An 11,193-nucleotide genomic window follows, 5' to 3' on the forward strand; every position below is an offset into this window, starting at 1 on the left:
CTTCTCCCTCTGGCCCTCCCGCCATCTCATGTGCTCTCTCTCTCTCTCAAATAAATAAATAAATAAAATATTTAAAAATAAATAAATAAATAAATAAAATTATCCAAACAAGAACAATACAATATAGTCCCATCAATCCTACATTTTATCCAATATGTGTATCCCTTTGTGACAAATGTTAACAAGTTTTGCAGTCACTAGTTCATTAATGTCAAAACTTGCAATTATTTTAAAATTCTTAAAAAATTATCTGAAAAACTTCCTTAATTTTTTGAATTCTTTAAAAAAATCTTTAAAATAATTATTTAAAAGTTTAAGTATATGAAAAATCAGAAAAAATGATTATTTTGTAGTATCTTTTATAAATAACTTGGAAGTAAATCTAAACTTTGAAAGGCTGACTTGAAATTATGGGTGGAAATATTGCCCCCTGACAGTGACACTTTTAGATGGACCCATAATGGATCTGAGAATATCTAAGCAACCACCTCAAGATCAGAGAGCTCCCAGGCCAACAGAATTGACATTAACCTGATTACAACTATTCACACATCTGAAAAAAGTGTTACTCAGAAGGGGGCTCAGCTAAATACAGAAATACAAAACACAGAGTTGTGTAGTATTAAATATTATATAAATATATTAACCTCTTTTCAGAAAAGCAGGTGCTTAGATATTGATCATTGGCTATATTATTATAAGTCCCAAATTTAAGCCTCTACCTAATGTGAGGATAAATGCATTACAGGACAAAATGGACACATCTAGTTATTTGATGTGGTGTGGCTGATGTCCATTTGGTGATTTGGTAAGACCCAATCCCTGGAATTTTATTGAGGTCCGCTGCTAATGCGTAAGCTGCTATAACACAAATTTTGTTCTTATTTGGTTTGTCAAAGGTCCAATTGTCCCCCTGTTCATTTATCTCTACCTGATGCCCAGTGGTGATGATCTACCTCTCTCCATGTAGTTTGACCATCCTACACGTTTCACCTGAAGAATCATAGGTACTGCCTCCCCTTCTCTCACCTTTGTAAGGTCTTTTGTAGCTTGCCCTCTAGCCTCAGCTACCCCCACATCTCCCCACAGGGCAAGAAAGGGGAGCTGGATTCCTTTTATACACATGTGCTGAGAGTGGCTAAGAAGTGCAAACCCCAACTCCCTTCTCCTGCCCCAGGTTGTTGCTGAAAACTCTACAAGGTTGTCTTCTCCACTGACCCCAAACAGAAACTGACACAAATAATCCCTTTTCCGCCTGTATGCATCTATTATCTCTTCACACTGAGCAATACTTGGTTTTCTGATCTCCCCTACGTCTGCCCACCATTTTCTTCCAAAAATCTTTCAGCCTGGATGGAGTGGGTGGCCCACTACCTTTAGAACAAAAAATATAACACTATGATCTAGGCCATTAAGCTTGGCTCTTGATATACAAAACAGGAATTAACAGAGTCTAAAAATATATATTTACTTTCTGAAAAAATATTGTATTCTAAATCTTGGCAAAAATGAGAAATGCCATTTTGCTTTTCTTTTTATTTCTACTACACCAGTCCTTATCTACTACCCTCCAGTCAGCTGGGAGATGATCAGATACATAAAATTGCCGAAGAATAGAACACATTACATATTTAAAGAGTAGTACTTCCATTTCATTAATGATATTTGATGATTTTTATGCTATGCACTTACTATGTGTACAAGTTATTTTAAAACTCTACTTAACAGTAAGTAACCTTATTAGCAGCTTACCATGTGCAATTATCTGTGCAAAGCAGAATACACATTAGTTCAGTTAATCTTTACTATTATGGTCCCATGTTTAGAGACCAGAAGACTATGGCTTACATGAATCACCTCACCCCAGTTTGAAGAGCTTCTAAGTAGCATGAAGCTGATATTTAATGCCAATGAGTCTGTCTCCAGAGCTTGTGCTGTTAGCCATTATTTTATATATAGCATTTATATTCATATGATTCAACATGTATCCATTAAGTATTTCCTATGGAAAAACATTTTGCTATATATGTGTGCTCAGATACCTCTAAAGTTAATTTAACAGACCTTCGAGGAGCTATTAGTGTAAGGAGGAGTGATGAAACATACAAATAACACATTTTTAGGCAGCCTATGTATACTCCCTAAAGAGCTATAGATTTATCATGAAATATACATCTTTCTTTCTTCCTTTTTTGATTTATGTGTTCTTCCTTCTTCCACTTCCTAATGTTTTATGTATGTGACCTTGGGAAATCCATGATCGTTTTCCTCTTCTATTATCAGCAAAGAGAGAGCCAGAACGTGCTGATGCCAATGTGCCCACACAATTGAAGATGTCAAAATAATTATTTCCAGGTATGAAAAAGTGACACCTTTGACACCCTTTGGACCCACATTGTCTGGAGAAAATGAACATTCACTATCTTTTGGTATTCCTTTCCTTGCAGTGACACTCAACCTGGGGATTTTTTCATAATATTTGTTAAAACTGTATTCAGGACTATCATGAGAGGTATAGAAACTACTGCATGCAGTTTTTCAGTAGGGGAGAGAAATAGGGCTTAACTCCAAATACAACAAGGAAAAGTAAAAATTTACAGCCAACAACCAGGGTGGGGTGTTTGGTGGATAGAAAATTACTGAGAGGAAACATCAGGGATAAAGAGGGATTCTGGTTAAATCTACCTAACAGGATTCTTGTTGAAGGCAGGCTGGCATGATTAGATATCAACTGTGGATGATGGGGGTTGAGGAATTTGGTATAGATTTTGAGGGTGAATAGATATCGGGGGGGTTGATTCTGTCTAATCTGACTTAGCAGGATTCTTGCTAAAACTGGGCTCTTGAGGATATTCCCAAAAATAGAACCCAGCCGAAAAAGAGCTCAGAGGAGCCTGACTAGAATCCAGTCAGGGAGAGAGTCTTTGTCATGATCAAATGGCCAATATGCTAGAGTGAATGGACCATGCTCTAGATCAGTCTGGTATAGTGAGTAAGAAGAGCACATTGTCTTCCCAGGTTCTAATCCTGATGGCCCCTTAGCAACCTGTGACCATGGAAAAGCTACCTGACCTCTCTATGCCAGTATCTTAATCTGTGAATGGGGATAACAATACTCTCTGGGTCAAAAAAGATAAAAAGAAGTAATTTGTATACTGTATGCACCACCTAAAATGCAGTAGGCATATTAGCATTATTCTGTTATTATTAGAAATAAGCAACTTTTAATAAAATGTTTGAAAAAACATACTGTATAACTAATAAACATGTTGAGGAATCCTATTATAATAGAATGCATTTGTAAATGAACCAAAAATCTATTCCTATTTAGGTAGGAATGCTTATTTGAAATGAATAAATAAACAAAAAAACCCAAATAAACCAAAGTTCCAATTTTGAATTAAAAGAATTGCTAAATGACCATGAAATCTTGCCATTTATAACAACATGGGTGGATGTAGAGAATGTAATGCTAACTGAAATAAGTCAGTCAGAGAAAGACAAATACCATATGATTTCACTCATATGTGGAATTTAAGAAACAAAATGAGTGACGAAAGAAGAAAAAGGGAAACAAATTTAAAAAAAAGATAAAAACAAAAAAAAGCTCTTAACTATAGAGGACCAACTGATAGTTACCAGGGGGATGGGTGAAACATATGAGGATGATGAAAAATACACTTATTGTGATGAGCACTGAAAAATTGTTGAATCACTGTATTAGACAGAAACTAGTATTGTATGTAAATTATATTTTAATTAAAATAAAACAAAACAAAATTCCCTGAGGGAAATAAAGAATAGCCAAAGGAAATTTTTTACTCTTCTATATATAATTGGTTTACTCAACACGGAAACATCAGTTTAAATTTTCTTCCACAAAAGTTTTCCTGACATATCTAAATGATCCTTTCTTTTTGGCAACCAAAATTTGAATCAACAAAGAATAAAATATGTGGGTAATTGCCCCAATACGAGCTATCAATCAGGTTAAAATTTAGCTAGGAAATGCCGTTGTAAATGTCCACAGGGATCTGAACCAAAGTAGAAGAAAAAATAATAATAAACACAGAAGAAAATTGAACTATAAGGTATTTTAGGAGCCTAAAATTCTCCTAGAGTAGTTCTTCAGTCTTCATTGTTTTTTATAATAAAAGTTCTCAATCTAGGTGCACCTGGGTGGCTCAGTCAGTTAAGCATCTGCCTTTGGCTCAGGTTATGATCCCAGGGTCCTGGGATTGAGCCCAGCATCGGGCTCCCTGCTCAGCGGGGGAGTCTGCTTCTCCCTCTCCCGCCTGCTCATGCTCTTTCTCGGTATCTCTCTCTCTCTCTCTCTTCAATAAATAAAATATTTTAAAATATTCTCAATCTAGCTCTATGATGCTATCTTTAATAGAGAAAAGAATCATAAAATATTTTCAAAATATTCATGAAATACACCTAAGTATTAAAACAACACATCATCATATATTTGTTATCATACATAATTTCCAATTAATGATAAAAACATAAGTAGACCAAAATGTTAAGGATTGCTTATTCACAAAGAATTGATTATTGTTGAGTGAAATAAATTGTCATGTGGCTTCTGCTATGTCCCACAATTGTTTTTACCTGTGTAAATAGAAATTTGAGACACTTGACCTTTTGTAATAAGGGGAAAATTATGCTAGAAACACAACTGTTCCATCTACTTCCGCATTCAGTTTTAATCAGAGCTCCATCTAAATTTTGTTCTCGCAATCATGGCATTGCAAAACAAAGAAATAGCAGAAATAAATGAGATGTTGCTTTGCCCAGGCTGATTAAATCATGATTCAAGGTAACATTCAGGTGACATTACAAGTTGTCAGAACAGCAGTGTGCTATACTTTGGGAAGGAAAAAAAAAAATGTGTGAAGGATGTTTATTTCCCTATCCCATATAAGTGACAAGGTTGAAATGAGAACGCTGGTGTGTCTATGAAAATATATCACCATTTAAGGAATCCTATTATTAGGCACAGTGGAAGCTCTATCTGGGAGAAGCTTCCCATACTGTGGGTAATTATCACAATCCAGCATGCTAATTGCTTTTCGATCTGCAGGCTGTGCTTTCAATGAGTCTTGTTGAGCACTACTGGGCTGCACCTAGACTGCTACTTAAGGAAAGCAGCCCTTATCAAGGACGTCCCAGCATCTCTGACTTTTCAATCAATAGGGAAGCGTTATCCCAGGCCTTAACGTTTGGAAACATCCTAGTATTTTTGCTCAAATACTCTGTATTTCAGGATCATTCTAGAAACCATCACATTCATTCTCTAAGTCTACGAATAATCAGCGCATGGAACACATGGGAAAGCAATGAGCAAGGGTGGGCCAGGATCTTCTTTCTGTTGGAAGTTCATGTAAATGCAGTTACACACAAAAGGCTATTTGGAGTTTCAATGTGTAACGAGATATTTTCTCATGATGCAGTGGACCTTTCGGACAACCAGGCCTGGATATTAAAATATTATGATTTGATTTCTTTATGTATGTGTGCGTGTACATATAGATGCATTTCGTATTTACTGTAAGATTTTGTACTTTGTACTGTGCATAAATCTAATTTAATTTAGAGACCCTATAAATGTGGAATTATTTCATATTTTTAAAATAATAAAACTGATATTGAATAAAAGAAAAGAAAAGCAAATTTTCTGAGGTTATCTAGTAAGTGTCAATATGAAGACTCAGGGCGCCTGGGTGGCTCAGATGGTTAAGCGTCTGCCTTCGTCTCAGGTCATGATCCCAGGGTCTTGGGATCGAGTCCCACATCAGGCTCCCTGCTCCTTGGGGGCCTGCTTCTCCCTCTGCCTCTCTCTCTCTCTCTCTCTGTCTCTCATGAATAAGTAAGTAAAATCTTTAAAAAAAATATGAAGACTCAGATTCAGCCCTTATATATGACAGTCAGAGAGAGAGACAGAGAAAAGGAGAGAGAGAGAGAGAGAGAGCAGGAGACACTTAACTAATAGAGAATTATATAAAAAACTGGAGCTCAAATTTACCAGACTGATTGTACCTATTTAATAAAAAAAAAAAAATCGTGCTCGCTTCGGCAGCACATATACTAAAATTGGAACGATACAGAGAAGATTAGCATGGCCCCTGCGCAAGGATGACACACAAATTCATGAAGCGTTCCATATTTTTAATGTGACCAACTTTTGTCCTTCAATTAAAAAGCGATGCCATCAAAAATAAAAATAAAAAAATAAAATCAATGCTCCTTTTAACATGTCAAAATTCAACATAGAGAAAATAATCAGGTTCACAATTAATTAATAAAAATTTAATCCTGCCATTGGAAAATAAGAAGCTAAAACATACTATATAGTAATACCTATTTTAATATATAAAACTTCAGGCACAGAAAGGCAGGAGCCATAATGAGACAAACCTATACCGCATAGAACCAACATGAGTATAGCAATTTAGATGGATAAGAAATTTGGGTGAAGTTTGAATAAACAAAGTATAGTCTTGATTTATCAGGCAATTTTATTCCTAAAATAGGTATATGGTCTATTTGAAAACCATATGTTCACATGAAACACATTGTGTTTATAAATTGTAAAGAATCAGATTTCAGGATTAGATGCTAATAAGGAGGTTACTCACCTACATGAATGTACAAAAGGACATTCAGATAATTGTGCAGCACTTGGAACATTCCTTTATGTGAGGGATTGCTCAGCCACCACTAGCCATTGAATAAACCAACCCACTAAATGCCCATGATTACTCCCATTCATTAGGACAAGCAAAACTTTTCCATTTCCAAAACATTTAAAAATCGTAGTGGATTATTTTATTTACATGCATGCATATATATGTATCTATACATATATATATATATAGAGAGAGAGAGTATCTCTCTCTCTATATATATATATGTATACATATACAAATTACTATACAATACAGCTGGAGTCATTCTATATGAATTGCTATGTGACAGACTTTTCACCTAATGCATTTTAAAGAGGTTTCCAATGCTGTAACACTTACAAACCAGCCTATTTTTAATATCTGTATAGTATTCTATGAAATGTATTGCCATAATTTAGCTATTCCCCTATTGGCTCCTATACTATTTCTATCTTTCTAAAATTCTATGTTCTTACTCTTATTTTAGGATTGTGTTTCAGAGGCCCTATAACTAACTTACTCAGATTATTGTCAAATTAATGCCTTACCAGACTTTTTATATTCTAAGCATTAGTAATTGCATCAATAGCGGCAGTTAGGGTTTGACAAGGGTGCCAAATAGAGGCATTTACACAACATAATTATTTGTGAAATTAGCTATTTTAGTGGGGATGTTGGGGAAAGTTCTCCCTGGATCCCCTGCATTCCTGAAAAGGCCAATTCTCTGAGCACAGGTGTGTACAGGCAATTTAGGAAGGTTTGTATATTGAGATGTTCCATGATAGTAAAGTTTAGAAGTATCTCCCTGTTTGGAGCTGTTCTAGGGTAATAAAGATAAAAACATATCTATGCCCTCCTTGGAGAAAATGTCTTACATTCCAGGGTAAAAAAATAAGTACTCTGCCTCTGTCTCTCTCTGAGAAGAGGAGTGTGGACAGGTCACCAGTGGCCCTATCTATGATCAAAGTTTCTTACTTGGGGGTTGCTCCCCTGTGCTGCACCCCACTCCATGTGCAGGTACCATCTGAGCCTCCCTGCTTCACCCTGTGGAGACTGGGACTTGGGGAACTGACACAAGATGTTGCTCTGGCTTCTACTTTTTCTGAGAGTAATAGAACTGTCTTTGAGTCTGACTCAGAGGTCTCATGTATGTCAGTGTGTGTGTGAGTGAGTGTGGGTGTGTGTGTGTGTTTATGTGTATATACCTACTATATGTGTGTGTGTAGATATATAATGTGGCGTATATATACTGTGTGTGCATATATATATATATATAAAATATGTATTTATATATACAAGCCAACTTGCTGGCTTATAAGTGTGATAAAATCTCAGACTCTTCATTGTTTCTGACCTAGGTTAGGTTATGTTGCTAAAATAATACAACAATAGGATGCCTGGGTCGCTCAGTTGGTTAAGCGACTGCCTTCGGCTCAGGTCATGATCCTGGAGTCCTGGGATCGAGTCCTGCATCAGGCTCCCTGCTCAGCGGGGAGTCTGCTTCTCCCTCTGACCCTCTTCCCTCTCGTGCTCTCTGTCTCTCATTCTCTCTCTCTCAAATAAATAAATAAAATCTTTAAAAAAATAAAAATAGTACAACAATAAAATTGAAACCTTAATGGCTTATGACAAAATGGGATGTAACATATACAAGAAATAAGCCTTTATTGATATAAGCCAGTAAGATACATATGTATGTATGTGTGTGTGTGTGTGTGTGTGTGTGTATTATAACAACATAAACTTGTCCCAGGGTGGAAGAAGCAAACAACTAAAAAAAATGCAAAATACTGCATTAAATTCATAAAAAGTAGATTTTCTTGTAACATTGGGTAAGTCAAAGAATTAGCTATGCTCTAGGTTTTACATTTCTAAAACAATAAAAATAACTGTATGGACATTAACACTCCCATAGCAATAAATATTCCAAAGTTTTATGAAAATGTTTATATGCAATAAAATAAATCTTTCAAAATTATTTATGCACTGGCTATCCCGAAGCAGCAGGGTGTCTATCCATGCTGCTTAGTACAAGGGCAGAAGACAAAAGATACATTGAGATACAATATATGGTCCTTAAATCTTCTGCCCAGCATTTTATTGGTCAAATTTCATCATTTCATCCTACCTCTTTTTAAAGGCAGTGTAAATACAGCCCATCTCACGTCTGCAATTATGGGAACTAATATTATGAAACCCCATACTACTCCTCTGAGCCATGATCTTGATGTGATTGCATGAATTAAAATTATATTATTCCAGAAAATAGATTATCCTGACATTTTAAATAATAAATTCACAAATGTAAAAAGAGTTACATGTACAAGGATTATCTGATTAATACATTGTTTATTATTAAGCCTACGCAGAAGAGAATATTTAATAGTGTCCAAAAGAAGTTGTTTTACCCAATACTATATGTTCATTCAAAAGTCAGAACTACTTTTTGTTTTTGGACAAATGTCCAAATTCAATTGTATAAGAACACTTTTGGCAACCATGACCAAGCAATGGCTAAACCTTTCAGTAAGAATCCTCTTGACTTTCATTCCTTAAAAAATAATCAGATCTCTAGATTCTGATATGAAGTGAATTAAACTGCATGAATTTATATGGTATTTTACTTTGTCTTTTGCATCATCTTGCTGAAAGCAAAGTTCTATGAGTATTTAACTCCTGAAATGTTAAGCAAATGATCTTTAGTGATATGATAATTGTTGAAGCTTTAAAGCTAAGTAGTTTGTGCTAAACGTGGTGCTTATCAAGCAATAGTTACTTTCATAATTATTTAGATTTGCTCCATTGAAATAATTGTGTAGCAGGTGGGTTAGGCCTTCTCTGTAGTCCATGCTTTTGCTGTCCCCATTTTGTCCAAGTTCCTGAGGAATTCTTAACTACGTAAGAAATTCATTCACATTCTCGGCTCCACCTTCCATGAGCCTACTGTGTCTCCTTCATCTGTATTTCATATTAATCTAATGTAGTTATGTTAAGGGAGACATAAATAAATCTGTGTTATTTATTAAAATCCCTAAAATTTTATGGGCAACTATAGTATTTTAAATAACCTACAATGCTTTGTTATATCAGTAATGTTAAGCTTATGTTAATGTTAAGCTTAATGTTAAGCTAACATCTCTACAGTGATAGACCAAGCATTCTTGAAATATTAGATACCCGTTAGTAGGCTATAGTTTCTGTACCAAGATGAGTGTATTCCTGTCACCAGTCGGACTTAAACTTTGAGTTGTCTCTTCAGTTGCTTTGCTCCTGTCCCCGTGGGTGACCAGCTAATACTGAGTTTTGAGAAAACTGGTCAGAGCCAGGGGAACAGCTGTGGAATAGATACTCTGTTGCCTGTTAATTTTTGAGAACCAAGCCTGTGCTTTCCTAAAAAGTATACCTTTAATCAGAACGGACTCTAAGACCCCCAGTACTATCATACATGCTTTTCAGAAATGTTAATGTATAGGGCGCCTGGGTGGCTCAGTCGTTAAGCGTCTGCCTTCGGCTCAGGTCAGGATCCCAGGGTCCTGGGATCGAGTCCCGCATCGGGCTCCCCGCTCAGCGGGAAGCCTGCTTCTCCCTCTCCCACTCCCCCTGCTTGTGTTCCTGCTCTCGCTGTCTCTCTCTGTCCAATAAATAAATAAAATCTTTAAAAAAAAAAAGAAAAAAAAAGAAAAAAAGAAATGTTAATGTATATCCTTTTCTAACTACCACTTTGTGGCAAGCTGTTGCAGGACTGGTTTTGGATGCTGTGTGCAACCAGTGTTTTCATACTGAACCATCCATCTACAAGAGTTCAAGAGCTACTAGACAGTTTTCAGTTTGCTTGGAGGTAGCTGGGTAATCAAAAATGTCTAATCTCTGATTCAATGTGAACTGTAAGAACTTGATGACCAAGAGTCTGAAAAACTTTTTGTTAATGCTGTCTAGCATTTGTTTGATATCCTTTTCACCTTTTGAGCCTAAAGAGTTCTGGATTGATTCAATGGCAACAATAAACTTGCCATTTAAATTTATTCAATAACCCTACATCACCAAGGTCTCTGTCTGTGTCAAACCTGTAGCCACTCTATATGCACTTTGTTTACTCTTTATACAAATAAATATACTAGAGACTTAAAAAATGTTAACAGTATTTGTATCTTAATTTTTATCTGTAATTTATATTTATAGGTAAAAATCAGGTGATTAAAATAGATGTAATAAAATGAGTCATATACACAATGTTCCATAAACAACAAACATAAGGATTAAAGTGGCTCAGGATTTTTTATAGAAATCTGATTTTTGTAATTCACTTTTCCCACATTTGACATTAAAGCTTATTTTTTAAATCTCTCTCTCTCTCTGAAAATCACATTTGTCTCTATAACTGTTTGCTTTTTTCCTGATGTACCAAATGTAGCACACATGGGTGTTAATTACATGGAAAGAATTGGGTGCCTGGGTGGCTCAGTTGGTTAAGCGTCTGCCTTCGGCTCAGGTCATGATCCTGGGGTCCTGGGATTGAGCCCCA

General features: G+C 35.8%; 1 non-coding gene across 1 annotated transcript; it reads left to right on the forward strand.

The window, feature by feature from the left end:
* Nucleotides 1-6,066: 6,066 nt before the first annotated feature.
* Nucleotides 6,067-6,173, forward strand: LOC114204908 (U6 spliceosomal RNA). The gene has a single exon (XR_003608264.1). It is a non-coding gene; the product is annotated as a U6 spliceosomal RNA (small nuclear RNA).
* The last annotated feature ends 5,020 nt before the right edge of the window (nucleotides 6,174-11,193 follow it).

Source organism: Eumetopias jubatus, unplaced genomic scaffold (genome assembly GCF_037043125.1).
Source record: "Eumetopias jubatus isolate StellerSeaLion01/CBP00866 unplaced genomic scaffold, mEumJub1_p1.0 scaffold_5, whole genome shotgun sequence".
In the NCBI taxonomy this organism is placed as follows: domain Eukaryota; kingdom Metazoa; phylum Chordata; class Mammalia; order Carnivora; family Otariidae; genus Eumetopias; species Eumetopias jubatus.